Genomic DNA, 10,779 nt, shown 5'->3' with positions numbered 1-10,779 from the left:
GCATTGGGAGGCCGTGAAGTGGATAATGCGGTACTTAAGAGGGACAATGAACAAGCCATTATATTTCAGGAGGAAGGAGTTGGTGCTGCAGGGATACGTGGATGCGGACTTTGCCGGTGATCATGATACGAGACGAAGCACCACGGGATATGTTTATACATTAGCGTTGACAGCAGTGAGCTGAGTCTCACGTCTGCAGAAGATTGTGACTTTGTCTATAACCGAGGCTGAGTATGTCGCGGTGATTGAAGCAAGCAAGGAGATGATCTGGTTGAACGGGTGCTTGGAAGAGTTGGATCTGAAGTAAGGGAGAGGAGTTCTTTATTGTGATAGCCAGAGCACTATACATCTTGCCAATAATCCAGTATATCATGCCAGAACGAAGCACATCGACGTTAAATACCAATTTATACGCTCGCTAGTTGAAAACGGAAAGTTGCATTTGATAAAGATTTTGGGGAGTCAAAATACGGCGGACATGTTGACGAAGGCAGTCACCATTGAGAAACTGGAGTTGTGCCCAACTTCAGTTGGCCGTCACAAGTAGAAGACGAAGGCGGAGCCACACTACGAGGATCGGCGAGATCGCCGGGATGTTGATGATTGAAGAATGGATTTTTCAAGTAGGAGAAGATGCTTGCGAAGAAGGTGGAGTTCGGGAGAGCTCATTGATGGTGGTTTGATCTCCAAGTGGGAGATTGTTGGTCTTGAGAGTGCAGACCCAAACCTAGAATCAAAATAAACAATTGCATGAAAATTCAAGACAGACCATGGGTGTGGTCTGCGCCACACTAGGGTGTGGCAGAATCTGCCCTTTCTGCCATGAGTGTGGTCTGCGCCACACCAGGGTGTGACAGAGTCTACCCTGTCTACCATGGGTGTGGTCTGCGCCACACCAGGGTGTGGTAGACTCGTTTTAGAATCCTAATCTGTTTGAATTTTGTTTTGTTATAAATAGAAACACGTCCCTTTAGGGTTTAAGAGAGAAAAAGAGCACGAAAAAAAGGGTTTTGAGGGCTCTTTGAGATTAAAAATCTTAGAGAGAGAGAGAGAGGGGCCAATTGCAAGCATTATAATCTTCTTCAAATAATTAAAGAATTGTGTGGTGTGGCTCCCGAGGACGTAGGCACGTTGCCGAACCTCGTTAAATCTGATGTGTTCTTTCATGTTTACTTTCCTACAAGTTTTTATCTTTGATTTGTGGTGAATTTTTCTTTCTTGCTCAACTCTCAAGCACAAGATCCGGAAGGGTACGGATTTGATTTGATTATTTCAAATCCCCAACATATTCGTACTAATATCTAAGGCAGATTAGCACCTACACATGTCAACGTCGTAATGGTTGAGGTTGTGAAGGTAGTTATTTGGCATGTAAGTAGATCAACGTAGCAGTATGTCATTGTCATAGGATGATACATCTTATGTATGTGTAGGTCCAGTAAGTTATGAAAGTTTTCAGCCAGAGAGATTGAGTATCTCATCAAAAATTTCCTCAAATGGCATGTTGAGAATATTATGATGCGACCAGAATCGATTATCTCCAATTAGGTTGATTGCTATAAAATCAGGCAGAGTTAGTGTGTAGGCATAGTAACCAACTAATGAGTTCAAGAACCATGGACCTTTATCGCTCTACTTGGGCTTTTAGGTCAGGTACATAAGTCTACCAAGTAGTATGCTGAGTGCTGATGTCCCACACTTTAGCGAGGTAACATACATACTTAGTTGATTGAGTCAGCTCATTGTCTGGATGTGGTCAGATTAACCCAAATATCTAGGTCATATGCATAACAACATCATTATTCAAATTGAAATATATTTCATAGCCATTTTCGAATAAGGTAAGAAAAAATATTGCATGTTAAATGAACAAACATCAAAAAAAAAATCTTAGAAATAATATGATACTTTAGGATATTAAAGTAACCATTTTTATATAAAAATTAGAATACTTAAGAGTCTCTCTCTCTCTAAGGTAAGAAAAAATATTGCATGTTAAATGAACAAACATCAAAAAAAATCTTAGAAATAATATGATACTTTAGGGTATTAAAGTGACCATTTTTATATAAAAATTAGAATAATTAAGAGTCTCTCTCTCTCTCTCTCTCTCTCTCTCTCTCTCTCTCTCTCTCTCTCAAATTTTGCATTAAAAGATAGAATTTTACTGTAAGATATAATAAATATGTAATAATTTTGATTTGAAAATCTTCACTATGACATTGTTGAAAATGTATGAAATAGTTTTCTTACTACACCTGAATTTCTCTTATAAATATAAAAAATATATGATAATTTTAAAGATTTATAGTGGTTTATATTTTAAAAGAAATGCACTATTGTAATATCTCTATATTTATTTAATAGTCATTTTAGTTAATTACAATATAGTGTACTAATAAAAAATTTAACTTAAAATAAATAAAATTGAATTATTTAAACACATGTTAGCTTTAAATTCAAATAATTGAAGTTGGTGGATAAATAAGGATTAGAACAAAAAGTTTGTGATATTTTGTTTCTTCTCTATCAAAATGGAAATAAAAACTTATACAAATAATATTAATAGAGTATTAAGAAATTATCTTTATGTGTAGTAGAAATTTTAGCTTCTTCAAATTTTAAAATCACAACTGTAGCTAAATCTACTATACATTATGTACATAAAATTTTTTAAAAACTTCAAGGACCGTGAATTTTGATACTAGTTAAAATAATGTTTTAGTATTTTAAAATATTTAATTATGATTTTTCAAAGAGTACTTATATTTTTATCGAATTTCTACAATTTTCTATGATTTAAAGTCTAAATTTTATATTTATTTAAATGCTTTAAATATTATAAATTTATTTAGTGTAGTAAAAATTTCTAAAATTTATCTGTTGTGTTATCGATACTATTACATATTATTTTGAATAATACATGGTATTATTATTATTATTACGTATATTTTTGTATAATACGTTGTATTGTTATTTCATATTATTTTGTATAGTTTCATGTATTATTTCTACTATTGCATATTATCTATCGTATTAGCACAACTGATATATTTTATCATGTAGATAATTATCCTATAATTATTTGATTTTAAATATAAGTAATTAACTTTTTTGTTAATTATTCTTGTTTAATTGTGCAATTTCTTATATTATTTCTACTGTTGCGTATTATCTATTGTAATACTACGACTCGTACGTTTTAATGTGTAGATAATTTTCACATAATTAATTAAATTTTTTTCATGATTATTATTATTTTTCATTAAATTTCTAAACCCTAAATTCTTTATATATATATATATTATATAGTAATATAATTATTAATAATTAATATATATATATATATATATATTATATTGTTTTCTTTCTCTCTCTCTCTCTCTCTCTCTCTCTCTCTCTCTCTCTCTCTCTCCTTCCTTCTCTTCTTCCCCAAAAACACCGCCGCCATCCCTATCTTCTCTCCCCCTTCATGCCGTTCTCCCCGAACCACCTGCCTCTCCCCTCCGTTCGACCATCGCCGGCCAGCCACTGTCGTAACCACCTCCCCCACTAGCCTCCAACACCGCCGCACCGAGCTCCGAACTGCCAGACCACAGCCTCTTCCCCGCTGCCCCAGGCAAGAACCGTCACCCAATCTCCGACCTCAACCACCCGAGCCATGCGGACAGCCCAAATCCGACAGCCCCAGCTTCCCTGCCTCCGCCGCCGAGCTCAACTAGATCCGCAGCCCGACAAGCACCCAGCCGCTGACCCCTCTCCTGTCGTAGCTCCGAGCCCACCCTCCGATGTTGCCTCATCCCCGATGTCGTCCATCAACTCCGACGCCACCCGTCCCTACCTCGTCGTCACCGCGTTCAGATCCGACCCTTGGCCGTTATTTGCCGAACACCTCTGCCCCCTCCATGTGATCTCGGTCGATGTCACCATTTAGATCCGTCGCCCCTTCAGTGCCGACGCGTCGTACCGACAGCGTCGATCCATTCGACATAACCCGAGGCAAGATCCCGCTCACCGTATTTCATAGTTTGAATATTTATATTTATTATGAATTATTTACATAGTTTATTTGTGACATATTTATCTGCGTGGGTTATTTAGTAAATAATATTGATTTAAATCATAGTTGTGTGATAAATAGTATTTTCAGAATAATGATAATAAAGTGAAAGAATTTATTTTAATAACGGAATCATTTTAGAGAATTTATAAAATTTAAAAAGAATTTATTTTCGAGAAAATGAATTATTTTAGAATAATAATTGATGAGAAATAATTTAAGGAATTTATTCTAGAAGAGAGAATATTTTGGATTATTATAATGAGAAATAATTTTAAAAGAAATTATTTTGTAAAAAGAATTATTTTTTGAATTACATAGTTATTGTTCATGATTACATTCATGCTTTGTGAATATTTTACTGTATTCGACATGTCATGATGTGGTTGCGTGAAATTAGTGTTATTATTATCTTCTTGTTGTGTTTGAGAACCTTAGTAGTTCATAACTTAGTGGCCTCGTGCATCATGAACAGACATAGTGACATGTGTGAGCGTGTTGACTGAGTTTAGGTGGTGAACCTGAGTTTCAATAAGGATTATGGTTAACTTACAAAAATGAGAAGAGTTGGAATGGGGAAGTCATTGTTCATGTGTTCGCATGTGGCTGTTGATGTATCTTCCAGGCTCGCACCAATGAGTTTGAGTAGCACTGGGGCTGGTTTGTTGGGTCAAAGTAAAGTTTGTGTAGTCACTTTGATCCATGAATTTGATATTCAGCCAAGTTTAGCTTGAGTTCGAACCATGCTAAAAACGGATTGCGTGTAGTCCTCTGACCGACTTTGTGTAGCGGTATTGGATGCACGTAGGGGATTTGTGAACAGTCAGTTATCCGATAATATGAGCGTTGACTCTATGTGAGATGTAGACTAGTGAGTTTTTAGGATGGCTAGTATTCGACCCGGTTACAGTGTGCAGTTAGCCTTATGATTATCATGTTTTAGTAGTGTTTTCGCATGCTGATTTTGTTGGATTTCTAGTTACACTTCCTTTTGTCATTTCTGTTGTATCGTTTTTCACATTGGGTTTTCGTTAGTTCTTTTCTTTATTTTGTTGGGTCTTGCCGTGTGTCATGCACTGTAAAACCCCGAAATTTCTATAATAAATATATGTGTATTATTAATAGTGAATAATTCCCTTATGATGAATAATCATATATATATACATATATATATATATAAGTATTTTCTCAGGTTCGCGGTCGACCGCACAGCGGTCAGAGTATTTTCTCAGGTTCGGGTTCAAACGGGTTTCAGGTCGGGTTTGTGAGTTGGTATATAGGCTAATGATCCGAGACAACCCTCTTTGCATCTGAAATCACTAACCCTAGCCCCCTCTCTTCTCTAAAACCCTAATCCTCCTTGTTTGGTGATTTGGGAGAAGTTCTTGGGGATTTGTAGCAGTTTTTGGTGGGATTCAGCGAAGGGAAACGTTCTCCTTCAGATCCAGAGATCCATTGCTCACCTGAGGTGAGTATCATCTCGCCCAATCCCTCACCCCTATTTTTTTATGGTTTTCTTTTGATTTTTATGAGTTTTTGATGAGCCCAAATGGTATTTTCATATAAAACTGAGTTCTCTATAATATGGATTACAAGAATCAATGGTTTTGGGTTATAAAAGGTCACCAATGTTCTGTTTAATAAAGATCTAGATCTGAAATTTGCCTAAACAAGAGATAAATCATTTTTACTGTTTTTAAAATGTTTTTGATTTGTTTCTCATGTATTTAGAATATTGGAAATGTAGATTTCAGGCTTGGGATTAGCTGTTTACCTTCTGTAGTATTTTTGAAACATTAGAACTCCTGTTATCGTAGGAGAATTGTCAAATTTCATTTCAGGTTCGAGCTGACAGAAACCCAGATTTGGGTTTCTATCCGCTTGGCGGTCGACCGAGGCGGTCGACCGCTGGGCTCGCTGTAAGGGCAGAAACCGTCTGCGGTCGACCGCACCGGTCGACCGCGATGCTCTGGCGGTCGACCGCGATGCTCTGGCGGTCGACCGAGATGCCGCAACGGTCGACCGCCAGGCGTGTATCAAAGTGCGGTCGACCGCCGCACTGTCTGTTGCAAATCCCTGTTTTGTGTATTTTTGAGTATTTTACTCATGTTCGAGAGTTTGCCTGGATTATCTGACTTTGGTTTTTAGTCTTACTATGTACCCAGGCATGATAGATGACCTGAGGGTATAAATTGGGGACTTACACACTGATTTGAGTGGGGATTGATATAAGTAGATTTCACTATATATCACAGTGCACAGTCCTCGTGTTGGACTATAATCCATAGAAGTCCTCGTGTTGGACTATAATCCATTTCAGTCCTCGTGTTGGACACTTGCCACTTATTCCATGAGTTTGGAAACTATAATATATAGTTCATGTTTCGGACATAGTTCTTAACCCTGCATATGACTATTTTACAGCAGTTCACGACATGATAATTATGTAGATTTTGACATAACACTTATGTAGGTTTTGACATGATATTCGTGTAAGTAATAACATGATACTCATGTTGGCTATGTCACAGCACTGTATTTATGCTCTGGTGTTTGTCGTATTTTTTTTATTATTGTTTCATGTACTAGAACCTCGGGTTTGGTGTTTAGGGATTTACAACTTGAGATACGAGGTATATACATGAGGGTTTCCTTGTTTGGATTATTTCGCTCGACGTACCTATGCTCGCATTGTAAATTCCTAAATACTAAAATCCTCTTTAGTGAGATCAATAATTTTAGATCTATTATGTAATATCTATATTTTCTTATACAACGAGCCATGTTCCCTTGGGGTTGGTTGTGATGTTACTCGCTAGCGCTTTGACGCTCGTTGTCCCTCCCCCTATCAGGTAACGAGCCAGGAGCCCGGAGAGTCGCAGGTTGATGGCGATGCATTTTAGCTTTAGCTGTCTAGCTAGTTATATATATTTTCCTTTGGAGTTCCACAGTAGACTTGTGTTTAGACATTTTAGAGTCTTGTTCTAGAAGTTGTAAAGGTCGTGTGCCTTATTTCCTTCTTGTCAGATATTTGTATTTGAGACTTGTTGAGTATTCTAGTTTATCTACTCAGATCTTGACTATATGTTTCTGTTTGTTGGATGATGAGACATTAAGTTGATTATTATCATTTCATCAGTCTTCTTGTATTATCTTTTACTTGCTTTTGTACCTACACATGTTGTTGACTCTACTAGATAGATGTTAATTATGATGGTGAAACATGTTGTTGCACGATGTGGTGCATGGCAGGTTTGACATTCTTGGTTTCACCTTGACTGCAGCCTTGTGTGAACCCAGGGGCGTCACAGTTGGTATCAGAGCTCTAGTTCCAGTATCCTTAGGATCATCCTGTGTCGAGTCATGGAGCTAGGTTAGAGTTTCTTAGGATTCATGTGTAGAGTCCGCTAAGGATTTCCTAGTATGATTGAGGACGATATATGCGTATATCTCAAAATTTTGAGAAATTTTTTTTTATATAACGACTATTTTTGCTTTAAGTATATGTGTGATGTATTAAGCATGAATAGAATATACGTCAACTTTGACTCATAAGCTTTATTTTTCTTATCACCAGAAAGAGAGAGATAGATGGCAGGACGTGGTAGACCTCGTACCAGGAGAGCTAGCCAGGCAGAGTCATAGCAGACTTCATCAGAGCAGCAGCCAGCTCAGTCCGAGCCTCAGCAGGCTCCACCCGAGCCTCAGCAGGCTCCTCAGTATTTGGTGGACATCATGGCTCCTCTCATTGCCCGGATGACAGCCATTGAGGAGTTTGTGACGACTCATATAACACCACGGACACCACCACCACCGGTAGCTCAGCAGCAGGGGATACCGACCGTTCCTGTCAGAGAGAGGCCCCCAGAGGTCACGCCTGCAGCCATTCCTTTAGCAGTCCCGGATAGGGCCACAGAGCAGGAGGCTTGGCTCCGCATGGTGGAGAGGTATCAGAAGATGAGGGCACTAGAGTTCCAGGGGTCACCAGACCCTCTTGCAGCCCATAAGTGGAAGGAGGATGTGAGCAATATTCTTGATATACTCGGTGTAGATTCAGTACAGAAGCAGAGGCTGGCATCCTACAGCCTGAAGGGAGATGTCGGGAGATGGTACCGATTTCAGTTTACTCCGGAGCAGAGGATGACCCTCACATGGGAGGATTTCATATACTTCTTTGATGGACAGTACATTTCTTCTGCAGCACGGACTGGGAAGGAGCTCGAGTTGTCCCGATTGACCCAGGGGGACATGTCAGTGGCGGATTTTGAGAGCCGGTTCATGGAGTTGCTACATTTCATGGGCATGTGGCAGACAGGAGAGCGTCAGGCTCAGATGTTCTTAGCAGGGCTTCGCCCTAATCTTCGATGGTACCTCGTGTCCAGGAGGTTTTATTCAGTTAGGGAGGTAGCTGAGGCTGCCACTTCTCAGGAGATTAAGACTACTATGTTCCAGAATGACAAGGAAGGGAAGGCCAAGACAGGACAGAGTGGGGATAAGAGTAAGAACAAGAGACCCTTTTCTAGACATCAGCAGCTGCATCAGGGCCCTTATAAAAAGGGACCCCAACAGGATCAGAGAGCGCATCAGCAGCGCAAGTTCCAGGGATCTTGTTTTAATTGTCATAAGGTCGGGCATAAGGCATCAGAGTGTCGTAGCGCACCAGCAGGAGCCTAACAGGGCAAGGGTCCGAACCAACAGCAGCAGCGCCAGCAGGGCAGAGGTCAGGGCCAGCAGAACAGGCTTGAGGCACCGTCAGCAGCTCAGAGGACTGAGGGACAGATTCAAGCAGTTCAGGAGGTTCCTCAGGGGCAGATTGTCCCATATTCTCCATCTCCAGCAGCAGAGCAGTCTTCAGCCACGGGCAGGGTTTATGCAGTAGTTCCCCGTGACCATGGAGCTAGCGGAGCAGTAGTGGAGGGTACGTTCTTTGTGAATTCCTTTCCCGCCCGTATTCTTTTCGATTCGGGAGCTTCGCATTCCTTCATATCGTATGCATTTATGGCTAGACTCCAGCTCGTAGCTCAGCCTCTAGACACCCCTTTATCTGTTTCCACCCCTTTAGGTGAGGTATCGCTTCTGGAGAGCGTTTGTAGGAGGTGTACCGTCAGTTTGGACGAGTCAGAGTTCATAGTTGATTTGATAGTGTTGCATATGTCCGAGTTCGATGTCATCCTTGGTATGGATTAGTTGTCTTCCTACCATATTAGTATTGACTGCTTTGCGAAGACAGTCAAGTTGCGAGCGTCCGACGGGTCCGAGATGATTGTAGCCACCTCTTAGGGCAACCAATTTGCGGAGTCATTTCTGGCGTACATCGAGGAGGTGATGCGACGGGATCAGGGTGCTGAGTTATTGGAGACTAGAGTTGTCTCGGAGTATCAGGATGTCTTTCAGGACATACCTGGATTGCCTCCAGTAAGAGAGGTAGAGTTCTGTATTGAGTTGCAGCCAGGCACAGCCCCGATATCCCGCGCACCCTATCGTATGGCACCAGCTGAGATGAGGGAGCTTCAGACCCAGTTGGACGAGTTGCTAGATCAGGGTTTTATTCGCAGGAGTCATTCTCCGTGGGGCGCACCGGTCCTCTTCGTGAATAAGAAGGATGGTAGTATGAGATTATGCATAGATTATAGAGAGTTGAACAATGTCACTATCCGGAATAGGTACCCACTACCTAGGATTGATGACTTGTTTGACCAGTTGCAGGAAGCGTAGTATTTCTCGAAGATTGATCTTCGTTCTGGCTATCATCAGCTGCGGGTTCGGGAGATGGATATTACCAAGACCGCTTTTCTTACTCGATTATGGGTCCTTCGAGTTCTTGGTCATGCCATTTGGGTTGACCAATGCACCCGCGGTATTCATGGATTTGATGAACCGGGTTTTCCGTCCCTTCTTAGATCAGTTTGTGATCGTCTTCATCGATGATATACTCATTTACTCGAGATCAGAGGCAGAACATGAGCAGCATCTACGAGTAGCTTTGAGGACTCTGCAGGAGCATCAGCTGTATGCTAAGTTCAGCAAGTGTGAGTTTTGGCTTTCAGAAGTCAGATTCCTTGGCCATGTCATCAGCAGAGAGGGCATAGCAGTGGACCCGACTAAGGTCACGGTAGTTCTTGATTGGGAGCCACTGAAGACGGTGACAGAGATTCGTAGCTTTTTGGGTTTAGCTGAATATTATAGGAAGTTCATTCAGGACTTCTCGAAGATTTCGATGCCTATTACACACCTTACTGTTTGGTTCAAAAGTCGCTGCTGTGGAATTCATTATAACTTTGTTCTATTACAACAAATTCGAAAGAATAATCTTTTTATAAGACTTTTGCTACACAACAAAACAAAAATTACAACTCTTGAGAAACAAACACGAAAATCGTCTATCAATTCTCGTTTTCGTGGGACTTTGCCTGTGCCGGGAACGCTTTGGTTCGTGGACCGCCGATTCACAGATCGTGAAGAGGGGGCTTATGATTCTAACTTCGTTATCGAAGTAGAAATTGAAACGATATCTTATCGAAGTAAGATAGTCGTTCTTCTTAAAATCAAGTCGAAGCTTAATTTCAAGGCGTTGCAAGAAAAGAACTCAAATCTCTGCTCTCTCTGCTCTGGAATGCTCTAACAAATGCTCGATCCTCGTCAGAAGTGACCCTAGGGGGGTATTTATAGCCTCAAGGGTCAGTAACTGCAAAAACTTAACAATCGAAGAAGTCAGTACG

The sequence above is a fragment of the Asparagus officinalis genome, chromosome 2 (assembly GCF_001876935.1).
Source record: "Asparagus officinalis chromosome 2, Aspof.V1, whole genome shotgun sequence".
NCBI classification, from domain to species: Eukaryota; Viridiplantae; Streptophyta; class Magnoliopsida; order Asparagales; family Asparagaceae; genus Asparagus; species Asparagus officinalis.
This window is presented reverse-complemented; position numbering follows the sequence as displayed.